At 31.7% G+C, this 21,933-nt stretch overlaps 1 protein-coding gene across 17 annotated transcripts in view; it reads right to left on the bottom strand.

Annotated features, from left to right (window-relative positions):
• Positions 1 to 21,933, bottom strand: part of LOC128986310 (CUGBP Elav-like family member 1) — a 767,482-nt gene that overhangs the window by 727,692 nt on the left and 17,857 nt on the right. For 5 of the 17 annotated variants that reach the window (XM_054406611.1, XM_054406613.1, XM_054406622.1 and 2 more), the window contains exon 2: positions 13,714 to 13,763. The gene's annotated coding sequence lies outside the window, so the exon portion shown is untranslated. Of the gene's footprint in view, positions 1 to 8,972; positions 9,194 to 13,713; positions 13,764 to 20,482; positions 20,604 to 21,933 lie in introns of those variants that run through there. The other 12 variants (XM_054406610.1, XM_054406618.1, XM_054406620.1 and 9 more) reach the window with 6 other exon arrangements.

Below are 21,933 nucleotides of genomic sequence, written 5' to 3'. Positions count from 1 at the left end.
ACAAACATGGTAAACCATAACAAAAAATGTATTGGTTCACCACAATATTCGTGAAATCATACAAAAGCTAAAAGAACCAAACCCAAATCAAAATAAACATAAACTGAAGATTCTACGATTACACCGTACTTTGGTTCTGTACCGACTAAGCATAATAATTATAACCTGGCCTAACCTAACCTAACTTAAAGCCTAACCTAACCTAACCAAACCTAACCTGACCTGATTAAATCCTGCGGACGGACTATGTTTTGGGTCAGGTTAGGAAGATTTTGTCATTCAAATTAATCAAAATCTTATTTGGAAGTAGATTTATCGGTGTGGTCGGTGTATTACGAACGTACCGATTATACTATATACACAACACATATTCCTACATGTAAAACATCATAGCTAAGGATTGTAGTGAGCCATATGTAGAGACCCTTAGAAAAATACCTAAAAAACTCAACTAATTTAATTTATCTGTTGAAAATACGTATGACACAAGCCAGAACGACGTGGCCAGCGCTCGCCGACTCTGACTCCACATTTCACTGGTTCAATTACATTGAGTGGGTCTGACACTGAACATTTCCCAGGTGCGGCAAAACTTGCCCCATATTATCTCCCCCCTCAATCGACCGTTATAAAATCCCTTCCAGCCCTTCATAGCAGTATAGACGTCTACATCGTCCATGAAGTTGTAAAGTTGTGGCTGGGGCAAGCTCACTGGTTTCACAAATTAATTGCTTGGGACGTTATTTTTTACAGGCGTTAGAAAGGGGAACTTTTGAAGATAAGTACATACTTGTCGGAGAAAATCTCTTGATGTACTTGTTTCCTTTGGGAAGAAAGTCAGGCTACGTATTTTAAAAGAACCCTATGATTGATTACGGTTTGTGGGATGTAGAATCCAAATATGAATCGAATAATTTTTAAAATAATAGTAACATATTTTGAAGCAGTTTTTTTATCATGAAAATGTTAGTGTTTCTTCGCTAATATCTCTCTACTAATTATTTTATTTGCTTAAAAAACTAAAAACGGGTTTAAACTGAAAACGGGTTAACGGCCCGAACGATTTTGATAAAAATTTAGAATATTATAGTCCTTTATATTCTGAACAAAATGGTACAAATCCCATTTCTGTAAAATTTACTGTTCAAAAGTTATTGTAAATTATGTTATATTCCCATAAAAACCCCATAAAATAACAGAAAAATCGGATTTTCACAAAAATGACCCAAACGATTTTGATAAAAATTTAGTATGTTATAGTCCTTTTAATTCTGATCAAAATTGTACTAATCCCATTTCCGTATATTTACTCTCACCGCTTACACATAATAAAGGTTGTTGACAAACTTATGGGAGAAAGTATGTGTCAGAATGCTGATCCCGTTTATTTTTATAGATTTAATCAATTAGAAAAATACATTTAAAATCTTTTGTACCTTTTAAATAATATTTGATTTAAACTATTAAGAAAATTGTATTTAATTAAAGCTTAATTAATGCTGAGTAAAATAACGAAAAGTCACTTTATTTCTCATATTTCATACAAAATGAAATAAAAAGGTAAATGTACTAAAGCACAACATATAGCAAAGAAATGCTTTTTGGAAACACCTATTTCCAAAGATAAAATATCCATATACAGGATCCCTCTTCCTACACGGAATGTAGCTCCAAACTTGATTCTGTCTGAGATTGGATTCGCTGAAGGAAGTGTTGCATTTTCAGTCATACAGTTAGGAGGCAATTTCCTCAGACAAATGCTTTCTAGTGAATAAACATTGCGAATCTAATTGACGCCGCAGTAGTGCCAACCTGACGTAGTTGCATCGCCGTTGAAGTTACAACTCAACGTACATAATGTATCTCACACAACACGAACTAATATAAATCATATTGTAAATGTTTTTTATTTAATGCTGCACTTGTTTTGGCTTGGATGGAATATCTTTGAAAATTGAACGTACAGTTTTAACATAAACCAATTACAACATCTTGAATAATACAAATTTAAAATTTGTAGTTGTTTTCGACGCCAATTTTCTTCGTTTTGAAAGGGAACAGTTTTAATATTCTTTGAAGCTTGTATGTTTATTTGGTAGTGTGAAATGAAGTCGAACAACATTACAATAGACTTTACAATTACGTATACTTATTAGACTAAATGAATAGGCTAGGGAATATCAACTTGTCTTGGAAATTTGTATTTGGACGATTAAAAGAGGTTATTAAGTGACCTCTTCATAATAAGGACAGTAAAATCGTGTAGTTGGATTAAATATAATTTTAATCGTTAGTTCATTGTTATTACTAGAAAATTTAAACAAACATAGTACACCAGCCATTAACACATTAGATCAAACACCAATAAGTGATGATTTTTCAATATTTTATTTTCTTATTCATAAAAATACCTTAAATTTATTTTATTTTCCATTTTTAAATAACAGCACGAATCCATACAAACTTATGTAATATGCATGATAAATAGAAGAGTAAGGATGTTTCAAAGTGAGCCGAGAGATGAGAAATATTTTATTTATATCTGAAACAGACCTTCTCACAAATGCGGGCCAACTTGTCCTTTAGTCGGAGCCGCCTCAACATTGAACTTGCTACAATGTATACAGGATTATTTGTATTTGCTTATAAAAATATAACATTGTATGAATAAGTTTTCTAAATAATTTAATTAATTTTAATATGACATATTGTAGATGTAAATTTCATACAACTCAATTTGAAACATTTGTTTAAAAACTGACAGATATGTATAATATCTGTATTACTGACAACAGGTCATGTCAAAACTTAGGCTTGATTAAGTATTAAATTTCGTTAGGATACCTATCTTAGAGAATTTTACAATTTACATACTTATGCATAGCGATCAGATTTAAAATTTGATGTACAATATATTCCAAGGGGTTCAAATATGTTTTTAGTCTCTTAATGCATAATCTTGAACAGCTTTCAATGAAGTGGGGATAGTGTTGCAATTCTTTTAGTTAAGTTAGATAAGACTTATAAATTCATTTTTAACTCGATTATCTGATTAGTTGATGGAATGTTGCGATTTTAATTCAATTCAGGATTAATTTTTCGTAAAAAACTGTTGCTTAAACAATATACGGTAGATACTCGTAAAATTTAATTAAAAAGTCAAAGACGAACTTATTAAGTATAAATGTAATGTTTTTGCTACTAAAAACTCAGTGGGTGAACAAAAATTAGATTTACAGTATTGTCCATCCTTCAATTGGGCACTGATTGTATTTTAAAATGAAACATCATACATGTTACTGCCAGGTGAGGACTAAACATAACTGTTGTAGGTAAATCTCGGTAAATCTTACTGTGATTTTTAAATCTCTATATAAACTACTGTACCAGTAAATACTAGATAGTTTTAATGTGTGTAGAGTCTATTTCACGTTATGTCATAAACTTTATAATCTATAAACCAACCAAATCGATTTGGTTTAAACTTAAACTATTTCTGTTTTATAACCAAAATTTAAAGTACATATTGTAAAACTAGACCTAAATAAATAATAATTTTGACAAAACTAACACATTCAGTCATAACCGGACACAAATCAAACTAGCTACGTGTCCATCCAACAATATCCAAAGTCTAAACCGTGTCAACGTCGCTATAACTAGACGCGCATAATTTGTACCACGATTAATTCTAGTGTTGCTCTACAGGAAAGTATCAATTTGATAAATTAAGAACATAAATCCCATGGCAGGGTTGAGTGTCATTAGTTACAGAGACAAATGCCCGTGGAACGTATCAATACCACAAAACATGGCGGATTGAAATAAATTAATGGCAAGGGTTAACACAGGGTGCGCCACCGTCCGCGGGTCATCTGTTACCCCTCCCCCACGTGTTGATTGTTGTGGTAGGGGGAATTTTGAGGTTGACATTGGAACTTATTGTTTATTTTTAGGTGGATTAATTAATTAATATTATTGTTGGTTGCAAATTTATGGATGTTCAATTCTAGAACTAGGTGTAATTAATGAGACCTAGATCATGCTTTTTAACACACATTCAAGTGTTTATTCAATACAAAAGAAAATATAAGTGGTGCAAACAATTTGGTTTTCAAACCAAATTGCATGAATAATGCTCGATGATTAATGTGTTTGTACAGGCAAGAAATCTATTTGATTTTAGTTTATTGTTTGATACCTTTTTTCCTTGTGTTTTACTTTATTGATTAGTTTTGCGGCGGACGATTTATAATATAGCTGCAATACGTTTTGGCAACATTTTACATATATCAATAAAGAACATCCAATGTTTCACAATTAGGTTTGTCTTTACTCTTCAGTTGAACAGTTTAGATTTAGCTCATTTCAATTAACAATACGCATTTCTTATGTAATTGCATTTAAAAGATTGCTATACATTAAAATTTGATAAATATTGCTCTTCAAATACTTATGTTGACGATGTAATATTTTAGTGTTTTGACGATTTATTTTTTCAAATAGTTTGAAACTAACATTCAAAGAAAGATTTACTAAATAAACTCTTGTTATGCTGCAATACATATAGTAACTGCACTCTTGGCATAAGAACACGATGTAATAATACTCGTACAAACATGTAACCTTAAATTATATTTAAGAAATTTTCTGCTGTTCACCTAAAATTTACAAAACATAATATCTTCCTCTTATTTCAACCAGATCTGTGTCAAGTAAAAATTAGTCAAATTCAATAAAACAAAACAAGCTAGTTGAATGTAAACATAAGTCAAGATATCGAAACAAGTGTGTGTATAACACTACTTTTTACGTAGATTATTTTTGGACAAAGTTTCTGCTGTATGTAAGATAACTTAACATTGCAGAAATACAAATACACTCCATCAATTTATATTCCATAAATATAATCCCATGCGTATACAAAACATTATACATGAATACAATAATTCCTATTCATAGTACAAACGATAGCCTGGAGTCGTATAACAGTACAAACAGCATTGCTAGTTGCATTGTTGACAATAGTTTGTCAAACGGAGTTAGATAAACCAACACGGTGTCCCATGAGGTCCCCGTAGCATTAGACAAATAGACAGATAGACAGACACATACAGACAGACGGACGGATAGACAGACAGACACAGAGACAGACAAGCGGTCGCGAGGGGAATACAGTACTTGTTGCATCTCAAGCGCAGACTTTAACATCTCAAGTGTACATCGCTAAATGTACTTTGCAAAAATAAAATAAAAATAAAAATCCTAACGGTAATTTAACAAACAAAAATAATATTTCATTCGGAACTAAGTATGCCTACTATACGTAAAATATTAGTTTAAGTTGAAAATTACTACTGAGGTAGGTTAATATTTAAAGGTTTTTCATAAATTTTAACATATAAAAAATTCTATACAATCTGTTGCAGAGAACATAGAAAGAAATTTAAAGTATAATATCACAGAATAAGAACACTTTAGTTAAACTAATATGTTCAGAAAAATACAGGTGATACAAATACATCGAATAAGAGGGCCATTTTGTATATTTTGAATGTTTATATTACACTAGTATTTTTATTTACATCTATACTGATTACTCACAAGACGGTAAATACATAAAAAAGATGGTAGGTGGCGATCGATTTCGATTGGACACTACAATCATCATCAGACCCAATAGGCAAATGCTGTCTCATGATTAGAGTGTCCAATCGAAATTGATCACCACTTACCACCTTTTACATGTAATTACCGTCTTGTGAGTAAACATTAAGTGTAAATAACTAAATATATTATTATAAGTGTTGTTAGACTATTTTTTTGCGCTTTCAGGTAATTTAATAACACGTACGATGCTGATCAAGATGTAATTTTTTTTCTTTCTTACGTTCGTTAAATGATTACAATTATTGCTATGTAACAAGTTTTGGGTAGGTAACCAAATTTAGGAAATGCCTAACGCAAGTAGGAATGATGTTTCGGTTCTTATTTGATATTAAAAAAGTCATCGTCGCGAAAAGGTAGGTTCGATTTGCTGAAACATCTTTGACATATTTGCTGTAGATTCTTATAAGTAAATATAGTACACTTAAAAACACATATGTTATGAATAAAAAATATGTACTTTGATCTCAAGTCTAAAGATCTTGCAAATAATAAACTGCAACAAAAAAAACTTATGTTTTTAGTTTTTAGTTTAGTTTACAACTCAAAACTTAACTTAAAAATTTAAAAACTGCCACTATTTAAAATCTGACAAATAAATCACGTAGTTTTTGCAACATGTTGATGATAAAATCAGTGAAATAAATCCAGCCGCAACAGAAGTAATTAAAAGCCAACACTGAATCTAGGATAGTGGCCACACTAATTGGGTTTTGTAGTTAAAATTAATTGTAAATATTATTGTTTGCGTGGTGAGAGAATAATAGCTGTAGCGGGTGCCAACGCGTATATCCGTGGACACGCACGCCACAATGGACATAAAAACACTATTGTTGCATTCTGCTCTGTTTCTAATATAATTGTATTTTTAGTAAGTTTACGTTGAATGTTTTTGAAATTTAAAAACTAAAATATTATTCAAACTGAGATTTTTTTTGCATTGTAGCTAGTGTTTATTTTTTGTAAGCTTTGCTTTTCATATTGCAAAAATAGGTTGAAATTATTACAATTTATTTATAAACTTTATACTTTCCTTTACCTCACGTTTAATTGATAAAAATTCTAATACTCATGAGTAGCCTATAATAGTTTACATACGTTGTTATGTTTACTAAAAAAAGTATTATGAATGAGTTAGGTATTCGTAGTGCTTCCATTTCAAAATATGGTAGTATCATTTGCTCTTTACTACTTCTCAATCTTAACAAAGACGATTATATATACGAGTAATATATGTAGATCGTACCGTGTTATTTTTTACATAATAAATTCAAGTGTTATTAATAAAAATATGTATCCAACAACATTATACTATTATATTTTGTAAAAAGTACACAATCTATTTGTAGTTTCATTCAAATTATACATTCCAAACTGAATATACCTTCAAATAGCTTAATTATTTGTTATACAAATATTAAATTCTAAAGCAAAATACAGACAACAAGTAGTTAAAAAGGTCTTTTAAAATACTCACATTCAACAAAAGATAATCTATATATGCAATGATTTAGTAATATTACGTGTCAAGTTTTTTAATTAAGTTGAAAGCCCAGAAGTTTGCATTATAAAGGTCGAGTAAGGTCCACAAGATAACAAGTCCCAAGATAGCGTCCGTTTTTGTCCACCAGGCGTTATTTTGAATTTAAAGTTCGTACAAGGAAATATAAAATCGTCAGTCATAATTATTTTTATTAAAATTACCATTATATTTCTTATCTTATGAATAAAAGAATTAAACTAATTTTTCGTTGAACTCTGCAAAACAAAAGTAAATTAAATTTTAAAAAAGTTTCAATATTTCACTAATTGTTTTGACGTCAAGTTTCTCCGTATTTATTAATGAATCGTTTTATATTTTTCTTGAGTTCTTAAAAATCTAAGTAAAATCTTCTTCCTAAATATGCATACAATATCGAAACCTAGTGACTGTAAAACTATATTTATTTTTTAAACAATCTTCACTATATACACAGTATAAAATTAATGAACTCTAGTAATTTACATGTGTTTGAAAAACTTTGTATCGGTCTTAAATCATACTACTGTATTATACAGAAGAAACTATTAATATGTGTCAATAACCTGTTACCGTCTCCAATCCTATAGTTTTAATAAATTAAAATAGTTTAAGGCTATATTGCAATTTTATACCTTTCGTCATCTTCTATTTTGCTGAACACTTATATATTTATTAAAATAAGAAGACAGAAGATTTGACAGGAAAACAACATTCCTTGAAATCCATTAGTCATTTATTGAAAGAAGGAAATATTTTATCAACAACGGATACAAGTTAAAAACCTATTATTTATTTAATATCATTTTTTAATTCAAGACACATTATTTCCAAATAATATGCACAAATATACCAGGTTTTAAACAAAACATCGTACTATAAAGAACACTAAATTAGTTTACACGAATCACAGGTCGTAAAAAAGCAAGAAACTCAATTTTACACAACAGTTATACCTTCAACACAACATTGTAGTACTTTTACATAAAACATAATATTTTCCAACACCGTATCATACACAAAACATCACTCTTTACGCTACAGAACAAGAAAGTAACATAGTCTAGTAATACAGCAAGGTCGGCCTGTTATGTTCAAACATGACAATTCCAATATTGGGAATTATTTGCCCACGGCGTTCGATTACTAGAGCATTGTATTAAATTAGAATTTTCCAATTTCAGATAACGTTCGCTTCCACAGCGCCGTAAATGAAATATCTTTTGTTCTCCATTTGATTAAACCTCTATTAATTTTTGTTTAATATGCATGCAGTACGATTCGTGTAGTGAATAACGATGTTACAATGTTTCCGATGTTGTGTTTTATTTACATTGAATATTTGGATAGTTTATTTACTACCATGATTAGAGTTCTTGTAATTACGAGATTTCAATAAAGTTTTGTAATTATGTTTTTTTTATCATATTCTTTGATGTACCCTTTTGACCTCGCCCCTTTGTTTACATGATAAATTTCACACATATATTAAATGTCCACATGGATGGGAAAATGAAAGTTTAAAAAATTAACGCGAATGAACTAATTTATGTTTTTCTAATTACTTATGGAAACCAGTGTACGTTTCTCTTAAAAATGGCTTTATTTACTATCTCCTGGAATAAAAACTCTCGCCAATTTCCAATTAACAATACGAATTTGTTTATTTCGATTGCATTAAAAAGATACATATATTAACCTAAATCTAGCACTCAATACCAAAATAATTAATTAAGATGCAATATATCATATAGTATAAAAAATATATATATATTTCAACACTCACCGACTAATCGAGTATCCAATGTCCAACAGTCACTCAAAACACAAAACCGCACAAGACCATCACTGAAGATCAACTGATCCGAGTGGATTTCATCTTAACGATTTACAATTACACAACTACAATCAGCTGGTTATACGAGGTATGACGTCACTGACCGTCCTGTACCTTACAAGGTACACAGGTGGAGTCGAGCGTCAACAGCTGATCTGAGCGTCGCGGTGCTCTGACCGGCGTCGAGTCACTAACTGGTGTACGGTCGGCGGCGTCGGGACGACTCTGGACTTCGGGCGTTTCCGTCACCACTCGACCGACCTCGGCACCGCCTCCGCCACCCCCAGCATAATAACTCGCTTCATTACATTGATCATATCTGGACAGAGAGGGTTTGTGCGACGGTCAGACTTCCTCTAAGCAGCTTTAATTGATACAACTTCATCACTGCGTTATATGGCGTTTTGTAAGGAAAATTGTAGCTTTTAGTGTCCAGTGTTTCGTTTATTCGTCGCGAATTCTTTCTGCTAATGATCCTGGGTATTTCCATACAACTTTCATTGACAGTTGCCAATTTAAAACAATGAGTCCCAAGTGTCATGTAAGAAAGTCCAAATGCTAAAGATAAAATAACGAAATTGCTTTGTTGGATGGTTTTTAATTCGTATATCTAATTCAATAACTTTGGCTTAGTTTTGTATGGTAACGGTCTACATCTTGCGACCAAATAATTTCCTTTCACTTAAATTACACCATTATTTAATAATTTATCATAATAAAATACGAAACATCTTAGTCCAATGACAATCTCATTTAGAACCGGAGAAGCGACTATCATATTGAAGAGAATGCTGAAACCGATTGGCTACCCATACAATTATACTCTTGCATTCTCATTTTACATTACTAAATTCAGGGAAGTAAACTATTGAACCCCAATCCAAACCTATTTATTAAGGGTGCAATCGTAATCGAATCCTGGTTAACGTCACCGTGACGTTTTAGTCCAGGGAGCTGAAACCCTACTGGACTGAGGCTGTTTTAGGACTGTGTCCCCTTCCAAATCCTCCAGGAAAATAAGAAAGACGTCACACACAATCAATGAGCTCTTAAATGATGATTCTGGCTGCTCTCAATAACTACGATTCTATGTTATCTTGTCCATCAGAGTTCGTTAACGATTGGTTAAAAATCCGCATTAGTTAGGCCTACTTCACCAACGTAGAAAGTTGTTACAGTTGACAATTCGTGACCTTCATATTCTAATTTTATTTTATTTAAGTTTGAATCGTGGTAGCCCATCCCAAATGGCAGTTCAAAACGAAATATGTGTGTTAAGCAGAAGATTGCCACCTTAAACAAATTTGATATTTATTGCATTAAGGTGGTTTAGCCTTAAAATTTCTGTCAACTGTATACTGAAATTGGTAAACCCAAAACTATTCAACTCAAACCAAATCTAAGAATAAACTATTTGAGTAAAAATGTATTTTAATTAGCTGGATAAGTAATCTGCAATAGTATGATAATATTACAGTAGGCCTATATACATTTTAGGAAAAACTATATTAATGTCCATGCCTAATGAGAATAGTTTATACATAAATCGAATATACAAGTGGTTGATATTCTAATAAGTAAGAGAGTTTTAAAGTAAAATATATGCTTATGATATTAAATCATAATTCCAAGTATGCATTTTTACAAACGTCAAAGCTTTCATAAGTAAATAATAAATACATTATATTACGTTCATTTTAATGTCATTTGCTACAGCAATAACAATTTCATGGCAAAACTTACTGGTTTCCTTTCCGACCGTTTTATTTTATATAAACACTCTCTACATTTCAACGTGCGTATATTTTACTTTGTAATGTCTGTCTTTGTGAATAACATTAAACGCAACATTAAAGATTAAATTTATAAAATCTTTAACTGTATAAAAATTACTCCTTAGTCTTCATCTTTCATTTTCTTATTCGGTGTAAAGGTATATATTAAAAGTGTAATCGTAATGTATATTTTATCACCTGTACTTGACTTAGTGCATTATGTCCATGAATATATTTACTTTTGCGTAATATATTATTGAAGACATGCCTTGTGAATTGAAGCTTTAAAATTAACCATACTCAAATGATGAATAATCTCTTTGAAAAAATAGGTTTAACATGAACTCTTCACTTCAAAGTGCAGAAACTTTACATTTACCCATATTTAACAGGAAGATGTGTTTTGAGTTATTTTAAGGAACGACTATGACAAAACACTATTTTAATTTTTAACTATTAATAATTATTTATAATTAAGTTTAGTTAAACGTTACTGGAACAAGCAAAACTGAAAAACATCCTTTAAGTTCAAAGTATAAACATAGAACTTAAATTTATACAAACTGTTTCATCTTTACCTCAACATTTAAAAGAAAACTGTAAAAACGTTTTCCAATTGTGAGTAATTACCCAAGCTGTGTAAAGACTGCAATGTTTTCTGTGTTTGTAAAAGAAGCGAGCAATTAGGTGGCCGTGGTGCTACAGACATTAATGAAACATCGTCCCCATTGAATACACAGCATAATAGGGGATCATGTTATTTTAAACAAAGGCATTGTGTCTTAAACCTCTAAAGATCTTTATAAAAGACTCCCTTCTTTATAAGAGGAATTAAATCAAAACAACACTCGTTGCTTTGAGTTTTATTTTTACAATGCGATAAAAGTGTGTTTTGGTCTGGTGCTTAATTGTTGTAGTAGTTATTTTACTGCTAAATCGTTTGGATTTTTTTGTATTGTTAATTGGTCATGTATGCATCAAATATACGACGAAAGGGTGAATCTACAATCTCTATGTAAAAAGCATAAATTAGTTTTATAACGTCACGACTTTCCTTTTAATTTCAAATATTATCCTATTCTAGATTTACGAAAAACTTTTAACAAGAATAAATTACTATCTATAGTCAAATTTCTAATGACGAATATTACAAACCTAATGCGGTTCAGTTGTTGTATTGTTACCAATTAATAGGGTGAATGTAAAGCTCACGGAATTTCAAAGCAAATTTTATTTTTTTAAGTAAAATCATATTTCTCAACCTTGCCTGTAAAACCGGTTTAAAAACGTAATTTTTCGTTTCCAGTTTGGTTAAAGTACTCTAATCTTATAGATTAAATTTTTTTTGCAAAACTTATGACAGCTAGCCTGACCATACTATTGGACCGAATTACACGCGGGTTGTACCAAAATAAGGGTTATTGGTCCTATATGTACAAGTTTTATTTATATTTAGAAAATATTTATGTTAATTGGGTCAAAAATATAAATTAAACTTTTCTTATGAAGATTTAACATGGGGCTAATTCTATATATTAATAGACGAGCATGTTTATTAAAACCTTTTTCTCAGCTCGTGTGAATCGCAGGGAAAATCTACGCATACTGTTAGAACGATATTTGCCTGTAGGTGTGCAACATCCTTTCATAAACTAAAATAGGCTAAAAATACTGAGCACAAAATATGAATAAGATAAATTATAGAACTTACTCTTCACTTTACTCTTTGGGCATTGTGACATATTACAAGAGATATCATCCAAATAGTGTGGAGTGTATATGATTTCATTTAGTTTAAATATTTAAATATTTTAGATAACAAATTTGTTGATATAGCTAATGAAGAGCGCAATGACAAAAATTGCACCTGGATCAAGTAACGACTCACTGGGAATTGAACTGGTGACCTAATCAATAACTTAATTACCCCTTTTCTCACGTATACACTATAACTTTGTTTCAACTTATCATGTAAACACAACAATCACAACAGCTGGGCGGTGACTTCAGCCTAGACATGATCACTAACATCGCGAGGCCGGCTCACCATATGTTGAGGGATTCAATAAAACCGCCTCTTTGATCTAGTGTCCACTGCCTCTGTCTAAGTCTAATGTCCCGGCCAGGAATAACTCACACACGGTATTCGTTACACCAGTCCAGCGTATCAGAGGCCTCGACAACTTGTTTAGTTTACTTGGCACGAACACAACAATTACATGTTGCAATGAGCTTTGCAACGAGAAGAAAGACTTAGGAGTTCTAAAAAAACAGGAGACTACATCATAATCTGACTATGAACATTTATTTTTAGCACTGAGGTATTTTATGCTTTGCTTCAAAGATTTTACTGAATATTGTCATCAAGTAAATGATTTCCTCCAGTCAGTTCAATATTGTTTGTGTGTATTCCTAACAAATAGACACACATACAACTGCATAGATGGAATAATTTATATTTCACAGATAATTTATTTCAATTTTCAACTTAACTAAAAAATAAAATAGCTGAAAAAGATACTTAAAACGAAGCTAAAATTTGAAATTTTTGTAAAACTTGCTTGGTATTTTGTATTTTTTTGGAAAACTCTTTAAACAGCCTTATAAAACAACTTCACTCACTTATACAAAACCACCACCAACCATCTAAAACGATCCACCTCCATAGGTTTGGATTTTACTCACATTACTCTAGAACTTATTACTTAAAGTCAATATTTATAAGAACATTCATTTTTTTATATGAGGCCTATTTCAGTTTCCAAAACTGAATTTGTAATAATCCCTTTGCTTAAGTTTACCATCCATATTTGTAAATTGATAATTTGGGTTTATCAACATGGATAAGATTGTGAACCGATACATTAAATTTGTTAAAACATATGAACATCACACTAATTCAAAGAAACTCTTACCTGCGAATATACTCCTGACACAAACGGCTGGAAACACAACGATGTAAAACCTGCAACAGAAAATACACCATCATTCTCGTAAAACTTTTCTGTAAGTCCATCAGTAAGAAAACGGATACTTTTGTCAATCTGAAACTTGGGTGAAATGTGAAGTAGGCTATCTTATCCAACCGATCAATGACAGAACTACTAGATCTAGAGGATTCGCTGTTGTTAAAGTATTATCAGTCCAAATGGGTATTTAAAATTAAGGAAATTGTACGTATGTATGCAATAGCCTACAAAACTCGTACACGAAGCCAATAGAATTTTCATTCAATCTAATTTTGTTTATTCTATGCAACCTATTTGCCAAATTGGTACACGATTGAAGACTACAAGGAAATCTTAAGTAAATATGTGTTATCGAAAGTGACTGTACCTAGTGATGAGTAGCCACGTGCTGGGTGCACGTGTACAGTCACGTGCCGCAATACTAGACCCCCGCGGTGCTGTGGACAGCCGAGGGGTAGTTTCTCAGCGGGGGGTCAGTGAAACAGATGATCACAGAGGGAGAGATCTGAGTTGATAAAACAGCTGATTTGATTGAAAATTGCGATTATTTGATTGACAACTTAATTTGAATCCTGAAATGAATAAACAAATTGATTGCTCATATGATTATGTGGGGTGTTAATGTTTATTAATAGAATAGGGTTTCGACCCATTGGATTTGCTTAGCGATAGCTATAGATCGGTTTTGCGTACATTACGAATGGTTTTGTGAGGATTTTGTATTTTTTGTGTAATGCTTACTTCAACATGGTAATTGTAATTTTAATTGGTAAAAAAGTATTTACAATATAATAACATTATAATAAAAAGTACCTTGAAGTAGATAGATATTTTAAACTAGTCGATAATAGTACGGTTAGCTTATTGATTTGTTTTGAGACATAGTTATTGCAGAGCTGGTGTTTTATTATCACATAATTCAATAAATACATCTACGAAATGAAATATGCTATACATGTTATTTGGTAAGTACAATAAATCACAATCCTACAATTATAGTATAATTTATAAATCAACACCTAACTCGATTTACACCGGAGAGTACCATACGTGTGTTAAAAAACAGTCACAATCCAAAAAGTCATTACGATGTTTTCAACGCTTAGCCGGCGATCACAATTTGAAATGTGGTTTTCCAAAAGATGTGTTTAAGAAACATGCTGGCACCCAACCTGGACGGATCAACGTTTATACCGTGGCTTATACCTGCAACTTCTACAACAAGCAGCTACAGATTACAAGAGTATGTACGAAACAGTGTCCCTTCAATAAGTGTTTCGTCATTGACAAAGTATTCGTATCCATGGATACTTGAGACAATCATCTTGTCTGGTCAATATCATATTATTGAGGACATTTACTTGATCAATCAACTTCACTAACTTTAAGCAGATACAAGCAACTACAGGATAAAAGACGATCGGCTACCAATGTCCAGTCTACAAGTCTGTTAAACGTCGATGGCATTGACAAGTTACTCGTATCCATGGATACCTGGGACAAACAACTTGTCTGGTCAATATCATATTGCATTGTACATTACCTGACCGTCTTCCTTTTATTTTCCTCGAAGTTTGTTTTCACAGTTACTGAGTAGGTCAATTCCTACACAAAATGCAATACTGTTTTCCTTAACGGTAATTGTGTATTTTTTACGTATGTGTAAGTTAATGTGTTGTTTACATTGATTATCTGTTGATCAATATTAAATTTATTGATTTCGCATATGTTTTTTATGCATGATAAAAATACAGCTGAGGGGTCAAATCAAGGTTGCAAATAAAAGTTGTGTGGAATAAGCTATGCTTTAATATAAAATGTATATGTAATTCATGTAGACATTTATTACTGGTCAAGCATGAGGTAAGATTACGTGTCTGACTTATTGAATTATCGTTTTAAATAATTTGTATTAGAAAATAATTCCAATATAAACCAAAAGGTAAAATCAGTTTAGAAATTAAAATTAAGCAACTGAACAATTAAAAACACTATTACTGCTCGTGTAAATGGTGATGTCACGTGCCAACCAACACGTGGACAGTCACGTTCGCCAATAAAAGACCCCCACAGTCAGGTCAGACTGAGGGTAGTTTGTCTTAAGGGTGATAACCATTAAATGCCTCCAACGTCTACGTCGTACTGTACTTTATTTACATTTTCTCGACTTCAAATCAAAGCTAAGACATATTTTTTTATATTTTAACGATGATTCTTTTTAAGATTCTATGTATTTTAATTATTTATCTGATATTTTACAAGAAATACTGTGCAAAATATATCTAATTTGTAACAGTGAAAAACTCAATCATCTGGACGAACAACAACCAACCCAAAAGACTTATTAATATATATATATATATATATATATATATATATATATATATATATATATATTATTAATTATATTATATATATATATATTAATATATATATATATTAATAAGCAAATCAAAATACCACAGTACCCTAAAAACATTTTATTTTTAATTATTTTATTATTAAAAAAAAAAAAAATAAAAAAAAAAAAAAAATGTTTTTAGGGTACTGTGGTATTTTGATTTGCTTAGTAACATTTAAAGTAGCCCTCATTGATGTATACAATAACAAAATATATATTAATATATATATATATATATACATCACTTATTAATAGTGATTAAGGATAGGCTAAGTAATTAAAATAGGGGGAAGCGAGCTGGTCTAGTGGTTAGAGCACGGGACTTCGGTTACTGGGGTCCTAGGTTCAAATCCCGCCATATCACCAATGGGTTTTATCTAAGTGATAATGCCGTAACCCCTAGGTCTAGCCTGAAGTAATGTGAAAAACAATTCCGGGCTCGTGCCTAGCATCCTAGGACAAAAAAAGTAATTAAAATAGTAGTTGACTACGATGCTGGAGAGGAGTTTAATAATAAACAAATATAATAAATATAGACTGTCAAAGGAAGGTTTCGGCGCCAACCGCTAGGAGTACCGTGAATTTACAGAGCACGCCGCTGCAGGCGAGGAGCGCAGGAACAGAAGTATGCTAGCTACCAGCACCGGCAGACGCTGCAGCGGTGTGCGCACTGCGCAGTAACTACACGGCACTCCTAGCGGTGGGCACAGGAACATACGCTAACCGAAGCACTGCTGCCGGTCTGTATGTATTCAATTTGTCTATGGTTCAATACATTCGTGGCATATTCACAATATATAGGGGAATCGACAGATTTCCCTTAAAATTAGTTACATTTATTTGCAAGATGCATAATTCTTCACAAAAACATGCTCGTTTACATATTAGGAAAAACTCACAAGCACAAATTTTGCGTACCTTAATTATACATCGGCAAGGGAAGTGTAAACATAAATCGTTTATTTAATTTACCATGGACTTGCTATCCAAGATATACACAGCATTAATCTCTCATTTGTGTTAGTAGACAACATGAAAACTGAGTACTTTGATTGTATTTATGATTCGTATGAAATACGCCTTTCATTGCATTGTATATCAACCCGAAAACTTGCATATTGTTTTGCATGAATAAGCCTTATGCGATAAAAATCACTAAAAAATCAGCGTTGAGCAGTAACTAATACCACGCAGAACCAGGGATTGATGAAATTTGAAATTAAACATTGATTGTATCTGGTTCAGAGTCTAATTAAATACTCCGCATTAGCATAATTCATTCACACCAGGATTGTACATGCGAAATTCATCACCGGCTTTCCAGAAATGATTACAATAAAGCTCAAATTTGCATACAGTTTAGAACACAATTCGTCCTTTGACACGCTATGCATATTGATTGTCCCTTCAGATTTAAACCCAAAACGCGTTCCACTTTGACTCAAAGTTAATATTCAACAGGCCTTTTCATTTTTATACCGAATTGAGGGTGTCTTTTTGCATTTGGTTCAAAATATGAGTCGAAACCAAAAGATGTGTGCGAACATAGCTTTTTAAAGGAACGTAGCTTGTGTTTTAAAATATATGTGATTTGTTCAATACACCATGGTTAATTTGCTCATCAGTTGTAACCTAATCACAAACTAGTTTGGTAAATAAAGTGCTTTGCAAACATTGTTTTTACCATTGATAAATCGGGTTTTTCGATTGACCGTGTCTGGTGATCATTTTTAAATACACTATTGTTTTAATAAAACATTTTACATTGCTTTATTGTTGAGCCTCAAAACAATCACAGAGCGTCCGATAGTTACTTTCACAAGCAAAAATACAAATTCATAACATAAACTATCACTATTAGGTTCTAATAATTTCACACACAAAATTAATTGCATTAAACTATTTTCTTACAACCCTTTCTTTGTAGCATTCATTATATAGGGACGGTTAAATAATTCAAAAAGTAATCAAGATAGAGCTACAAAACTAAGTAAAAATTAACTGAGTATAATAGGCTAATCATCTTAACACATCGTTTAGTGATACGCTACCTCCTCAGAGGGACGGACTGCTAGGAGAAGAAAGTCTTAAATGCAAGCATAGGTTGATATACACATCAAATATAATATCTTTGTTAGTATGATACAATTCCACAAACCTGAACTCAAATGGACAACCGAGTCATAAATTACAGCTAATTTCATAAATGTACAAAAATTATGTTAAAAGTCAAATAATTGTGTAACATACAATAAATTTCTTCATTGTAAAATATGTATGATGTTCCTGAAATAGTTATACTTTAAACATGTTAATAATCAACTTCTTCATCGATGTTTTCAATCGTTTGATTATTATGTCAGACTTACGCTGCGAACAATATTTCGACTAATCACACATATTTGGTCGCAGTTTTACAGTTTTAACCCAGCTTACGTGCAACACCACTGCTCTCTTGCGGTGTATTGTTAGTTAAACTATTGTTAGTAAATATGTCACTTCGGAGACAGTACATTCACAGGTGTGTTGCGACTATACTCGTGTGTTCCGCTCCATTTCATGTCTTTGTCTCAGTCATTTGCCAGTCTCCGGCATTGAAGTGCTTGCTAATATACCGTCTATAGTTTACCGTATGAAAAAAATATTATAAGAACATTATAACGAGCTACGAGATTAGCAGTTATTTTTAATTTAAAATGTACATTGGATTAGTGTTGTACTGTGTATCGTGCATGCATGAAAAATCAATTTTGTAACTAATTTAAATGTCTATGTATATTATAGTTGTATGATCAACCTTCATATATTGTCTACACATTTACCATCCATATAAATTATCTAAATTCGCCTTTTAACTATCTCTTCTTAATACAGTATGCCATTTTAAGTATCGTATTAATATTTTTAAATGAACAAGAACTATGTGGATGTTTCAGTTTTAAGTATTGTAAGTGATTTGTTTATAAATAATTTAGACCTTCCAAATGTGTTTAAAAGATTATTTTTCATAAATAGTCCTAAACTGAGAAAGTGGTGTGCATACTAGCTCGCAAATCAAAATGAACACAAAAACTATTAAAACAACTAACTATTAATTTCCTATCAAAATAAAGCCACCTCATTTGAGGTCATCAACTCCAAAACACACTCATGTTCTAATAAATAGACGAACTTAGCAATAACCTTAAACGACTATTGGTAAAATATGACATAATGTAACCAAATTACTTTATCTATAGTTAGAACGTTATCATCCCATACAATATTAAATATTTGGCAATACTTAAAGTTCAGGTCCCCACGACATCACTCTAAATTTACTCATGTTTCCATGAAGCTATGCTGTGTGCCTATTAAAATATTCCTTATCAAATTATCTGACTACTTATGCATTATTATTTATTTATTTATTCATAAGACGGAGAATTTGGCCTCTCATCGCGTTTAATGTGGAAAATATATATTCTAAACTATCCACAAAACCGTACGTAGGCTATACAGATGTAAAATATCCGTTTACGTATACATGTCTATTACAAAATACGAAGCGTGATTAAAATTAGTGTGGACATGTTAAATTCAACAGATGCTTGCACACATTAGAACGTTTATCGCAACACCAATGTATAGCCTTAAGGTAAACATTTAATTTAAATAGTAAGGCAAATTAAAATAACTGATCCTAATTAATTGTGAACAAGTTTTATAGTTGAATTCAAGTGCATGTTAATAATATTGTGCCGCATCAGTTTCATCGTAATGTAGTTCAAGATGATAGAAGGTTATCATTGTGGGTACAAAGGACATTGCCTTATGAAACATCAGTTAAAACCAAATGGGAAGTTGTGTTGGGTTGCAAATAATTTATTTCTTTATAATCCTACTATTACACCTCACATACATTTGTGGTAATTTTTTTCATTGTCGTTTTCAAGTAACCTGTTTGGCGTCTAGTGTTTAACATTTCATATTGATTTTCAACAGAATCGATGAAAATACATTTTATACTCTAATTTAGGTTTCACAAAATAGGACTGCTAATATAACTCTGAAATAATTATTATATTTTGCCCAAAACATGTTACATCTACAAAATATTACAATTATTTCAGGGTGCTCAGTTGTATTTTATTTACTACTTTTTATTCATATCTTTGTACTTTGTATGCTGTTTTCGGAACCGTTTTTTCTCGCCGTTTTAATGACCACTACATAAACTGTATAACTTAATATAGTTGCATATATATTAACCTCACAATATTTTACTAAATAAGATAATCTAATATACAACTAAAGTTTAAAAAATATTTTTACCTTTAAAGAAAAATAGCTCTCACAAACGCACACCCAAATGAAACTTTGGGAACACACACTAAAGAAACACGCACAAATCACAAACACAACACGTAAAAACAACCCGAGGTAACGACACAACACTTGCGCGAAGACTGACGCCTTGTTAGCGAAGCGACACTAGCGCTGAGGCGACGCCGCGGGGGAATGGGCAACTAGAGGTCAGCAGATAAGACTAACTACCAAGATTACGACCTAGTAGAATGCACAATAAATCAGTCACATTATTAGTTATTTGGTTATGCAACAAGAAAACCCAGTGATTGTTGACCAAACGTTAATCATCTCATTGCTCAAGTTTACCATCATTTAAGTAAAACCTGAAAATATATAAAAGTACCCTTTTGTACAAAGCAAACTTTTAGTGTTACTTTTAGTTGAGCTATTGCCTTTAGTTAATGATCAAGATACACATGTATAGACTTATGAAATGTTATATTTTTTAATCTTAAAGGTACAGAAACTGATAACGCAAACCTATTAACCTAAAATTCACCAACTTGAAGTAAACATTTACACAGTTATAACGGTATGATAATTCATAATTCAAAATTCATTGAAAAACCACTTTATTAAATGTAACTTACCTGAATATGCACCATAAAGTGAGTTGCAATAAGATACTAAAATATTACGGAGGTAAAAATTAGCATGAAAACAATGGATGAATAATAACTTCAATTATACCTTATGAGTATTCAGTTACCTATCTTTCCTTTGAGTAATAAACTACTTACAACTATTCCTTGTAGATAGGTATAATTTACTATTCAAAGTCAGTAGTTAAGTTCAAAAAGGTTAAACCCTTGATAAAGGGAACTCACCCAATTGTATTAATACAGAGCAGAGCCTGTTACATAAAGCTAAATTCCAACTCCTCCTATTGTGCTAGTAACTCATTTCCTGGACGGAAATTAGCTACAACGCGTGTTAAAAATCGTAATTAACCGCACACAGCACAACTAAATATCATCCATACCGTTGATTTAATACAACCCCCCCCCCCTCCCCTTCCCCCTACGTCCAAAACAAAGACAATCAAAGCACACCAAGGGTGTAGTAACTGCCCAACTGTCAACTCCAGGATATCTTCTACTTTATGACTAAGACGTGCCACAGGGCCAATTACAGGCAAGGATTTAAAAAAGTAGTTTTTGTTTAGTTTACTTATATTAAGAAACGTGTTTACATATATGCCGCTTTGCATTTTATGGATGAGATTTTCTTTGTCATAAAAAAGGTTTATTTGCCCAGCATGAATATAGGCCAGCATGACTTCTAAATCTCCTCACTTAAGAGGGTTTTATTCCTTCTAAAAAGTTTGTCGTGAAGAACTCCAGGAACAATAAATTACATAAAATCTTTTGTAGTTTGCATGGTTTGAACCCGCATATCCTAGACAAACGTAGGGC

The sequence above is a fragment of the Macrosteles quadrilineatus genome, unplaced genomic scaffold, assembly GCF_028750875.1.
Source record: "Macrosteles quadrilineatus isolate MER2022 unplaced genomic scaffold, UCM_ALF_1.0 Scaffold_2__2_contigs__length_208266976, whole genome shotgun sequence".
NCBI lineage: Eukaryota > Metazoa > Arthropoda > Insecta > Hemiptera > Cicadellidae > Macrosteles > Macrosteles quadrilineatus.
This window is presented reverse-complemented; position numbering and strand designations above follow the sequence as displayed.